Here is a 4,546-nt window from a genome sequence, read left to right on the forward strand (position 1 = left end):
AAAGATTGATGATTCCATTCTCTAAAAATGTTATGTCAACAACTGATTTTAGAAAATGTTACACCAGTGACCAAATCCAATATATTCAATGTTCAATCCATAAATAAAAGCAGATGTTAAACTTAACATTCTGGTGTGGTTTCCTCGTCAAAATTATTATTATATAATGTTGATTATAAATTCCTGGAGATGTGTTGTCCTAGTAACCATGAAACTTTGAATAACTAAAACATGCTTATGAAAAATATGGTTTTATTAAATATTTTATGATTTTGCCGATATGTTAAATGTAAAACTGCATTTTTGCAGACTTAGTATTAACTCCAGGCATTAAATGGGTACATGTTTACTTTAAATGAAAAGCAGCTTTTGGGGCATTACTGGTCCACTACAGATCCAGTTCAAAATTCACAGTTTCCTGAACTACATCAAATATCCAATATGGCTGACAATCTTTGTAAAACTGATCCTTTCAAGCATATGGGTTGTATGTGTTCTGTGACCAACCTGACACTGCATGCCATCAGCATCTTCTGGGTTTCTCACACCAATGAGAAAAATGGCTGGAGTCAGATGGTTCAACAGCTTTTAGAAGCTGAGGTTTGAGGAAAGATTTGCCTGGTTCTGATAAAATGGACATTCTGCAAGATCCAAACTGGTGCTTGTGGTCCAGACATTGGCTTCCATGCATATACATTGTATAAGTGAAATCCTGTATTTGCTGTTATAGTAGCTGGAATAATAAACTAGAAGCTTAACACATCAAATTTGAGCAGGTGAACACACATCTGTTTTTCAAACAAAACTTGAATACAGTAGATAATTTCTGCTTATAGCACAGTCCAAGTGTTCACCTGCTAAAAATGCTAAAACAGGCTTATCAATGAAGGTGTGTGTATATAATGCACTCTATTCTTAAAGTCTTAGTGCATTGACTAAGATTGATATTCAGTAACTTAGTAAACCAGGCAGACATTGTACCGAAGACATCACTAAAGTAGAAAAAAGGTCAAATAAGCATTGGGTGTACGGTGGAGAGGTTTCCTGTGACGGGTGAAAACAGAAATATAATTAAAAATTATTTATTTTACTCAATTAGAGAAACATAATATAGATTGATCACACAGGTTTACGTTTCCAGGTCCTATCGATTAAGAGCCATTTTGATTTTCTATTTGCGAGTAGTGAAAACACAACTATACAGTTTTAGACTACATCATTCCAGCACATCTATTTTAACACAGAAATTTGAGGTCAATGTAAAGCATGTTTAATACCTGTTTAAAGGCTATTAATGTCCAAAGATACCTTTATATCAATGAGCCTGAATTAAACTTTTCTGCCCTTTGGACTCTTAGATACATTCTGTAATTTCTATGTTTCCAGGGTAAAATTGTTGGGACATATTTTTGAGGTCATTGATGAAAAGAGATTATAAACATTATAGGAGTATCTCTGGATTGTATTTCACTGCCTGTTGTGTATATAAAACTGAACATGAAGCAGATAAATCACTTTAATCTTAAAAAGCTAAATTAAAAACAGTGGAGTTGCTGATATCTCTGACTGCAAGGTGTTAAGCGTAAAAAAAGAAGTTACAGAGGCAGACTGGGGAGGGTGTCTGACTCTAGCAGGCCAAGGGTAAAGCTAAAGGTGGAGGCGGGGGGGACTCGGCCCCCATGCAAATCTGCCTGGTCTCTCCTGATGTAAGTAAGGAGTACTTAATTAAAATTTTCCTTTAAGTAAAAGTTACTTTGTAGGTTTTCTTTATTGACTCCCAATGGCCAAATCACAGTTTTTTCCTAACATGCAGTAATTACTTTAATATTCAGTTTCAATTCATTTTTACTTGATAGCGGTTGTGTGTTTTTTTAAATTATCCAATTTTAATCAGGATAGGTTTTTGCATAAGAATATGCATCATAGTGTTATTGAACATAAAATAAAAGAAAGGAAAAAAATACAGAACGAAATTATTCCGTAGTGTAATATTCCCCCTTTTTTTTTTATTAACCTATATACTATTTATCCCGATTTGCTTCAAACTTCCCCCTGTCAGATATTTCCTCCGTTATTTTTCCTCCAATGCTCATCAACAGTTTTCAATGTTTTTGAGTAAAATTCTTAAATCAAAACCCATTCAAGTGAAATTAAAATTTCAGCTTTAATTAACTACGGTACTTAAAAAGGGTCTAAATTTCAGTAAGAATATACTTCAATAGAGTAATGTGAGTAATTGAACTAGTTACTTTCCAACCACGGTGCAACGTAACACAAATAGTTGATATATACCCAGCTAGAGGAAGAGCTTTCCAAAATATATCAGACAATCAGAGAGAAATGTAGGGAGGGAGGAGAGATTGATAACAAAAAAAAATTATGAAAAACAGGAGGACAAAAAGAAGATGTGGTTTATCTCCTTTGTACCTAAAATATACTTAAATATATTTCATTTGATGTCTAAAGAATTACAAATGACTGAGAAAGAAACTCAATCTCATACTTTGTTGATCCCCCTGCTATTGCCTTGCTTCGCCCCAAAAGTCACTGCAGGGGAGGTAGGTCTAAAACATGAGAGAGGGAGACAGAGGATTTTTAAGGCCTTAAATACTGATTAGAGTCAGACCAATTATTAATATTGTCTGGTATCCTATTGTTGGGCTTGTTAATGTCAGCAGATGTTATTCAGCTGCCGCAACATTTTTATTTTATTCAGCACAGTAAATAAAACACTTTAATAAAAAAAACAATTTTATATAAAATGATAATACAATTTGTTTAAAGTATTTATGATGCAATATTGATTTAATGTCACTTTGCAGTAAAATCATGCAGCAGGACATACCAGGTGGTTCTGAGTTATTATGACTCAAACAGGCATATTTTTAACACAAAGATCCTACATTTAGAAGCACCACACTGGCATTCTGATTGAAAGCTTTTTTAAAGATGATCTTTTTGGGCTCTAGTTCCTTTATTAATGTCAATTTATGAAATTAGGCCGATAGAAACTGGGATTAGAGAGAAGGGTAAGACATGCAGCAAAGGACACCAATGGCCACAGGCAGGAATGATTCCTGTGGCACCGGAGCTGCTCCAGGGTCTTCATGATGTGTGACGTCAATGCCAGGGTCTGTAGTCCTTGGAGCCACTGGGGCACGGCTTCTTCTGTACTGGAACGATGCATGACGTTCATCACAGGGGCCCTGTGAAGACTCAAGCTCAGGCTGAAAATGCAGAGGAGGACTCCACATGGCTGGGGGCACAGACTTTGACCACCTGGGGCCTCAAGCCATCCGGGCCTGCAGACTTGCCTGAGTGGGGTCTGCTCAGCCATCTCCTGACATGATCAGGGATGATAATCATTGTGGAGGTGACAGGAGGGGGAGGGGTGGAGGTGCTATGCCAGAGAGTGCATTCAGCCTGGGAGCAGGGGGAGGTGGTGTGAAGGGGGCCATCTCAGGAAGATGAGGAGCTGTGGGACCAGGCAGGGAGAGAGTGAGAGCATGGAGTGGGGTCTGGCTGCGGGTGAGCTGGATTCACAGACACAAATCTGTTAAACAGATTAATGTCATTGGCCACATCCACCCTGCCCCCCACACCTCTGCTGCTGGATGGTATGAAGCCAGTGGGGGTCCTCATTCCACTCCACACCTCTCTCATTCTTCTACTAGAGTTCCTCTCCACCTTCCTCCTGTATTTGACCGTAGGTTCTCTAAGCTTCACTTTCAGCTCCCTCTAGATCGTTCCCACCTCCTCTTTGTTTCCAGCTATGAAAGCCCTCTTCTTGTTGTTAAGGATGATCTTTATGTCCTTTGTCACCCATGGCTTGTTATTTGGGTAACAAAGGACAGCCTTTGGTGGGACCATGGTGTAGACGCAGTAGTTGATGCAATCGGAGACACATTCTGTGAGTGATTACCTGTGTAAACTCCCTGGGGAGATAGTATGGTTGTTATCCAGCAGCACAAAGTTCAATGTTTGGGTTACAGAGATGCTCCTAATAAGACCCAAATTAGATTTACACAGAAATATTGGGTCTTTTCAGCCCTCACTGTAAATTAGTCTTTACTTTAGTATGCCACACAGATTCTCTTTGAGTCAGGCCATTTTCTGGCCAGTCAAGCACAGAGACACAAACCATAGTAATTACCTGCATAAACAGAAAGTGTGAAATAAATAAATAGGATTCAATGGTTGGGTTGGAAAATGTGATCAAAAAAACTATCAATGGTTAGGAAGCTTTTATCGTGCTTTTTTTAAACAGTTTAAACGGTTTGTTACGTGCAACTCGGTAAACAGTGCAGAGGAGAGACCAGTGATATGATTGTTATAGCAAATGGATTTCAATAAGAAAAAATAAAACGGGTAACTTGGTTTGGTTTTAGATTCAAGGTTTAATCCAAGAGGGCATGGAATCCCACTGAGCTGAGGCCGCCAGAGGAGGTTGTGCCATAGATGTGCTTTGCATTAGTTGTGTGGAGATTTCAGGGCTGGGTGGAGGGTGGACAGATGGGATCAGATGAGTGATGAACAGCAACAGGCA

This window comes from Cyprinodon variegatus, unplaced genomic scaffold (genome assembly GCF_000732505.1).
Source record: "Cyprinodon variegatus isolate N-32 unplaced genomic scaffold, C_variegatus-1.0 Scaffold350, whole genome shotgun sequence".
NCBI classification, from domain to species: Eukaryota; Metazoa; Chordata; class Actinopteri; order Cyprinodontiformes; family Cyprinodontidae; genus Cyprinodon; species Cyprinodon variegatus.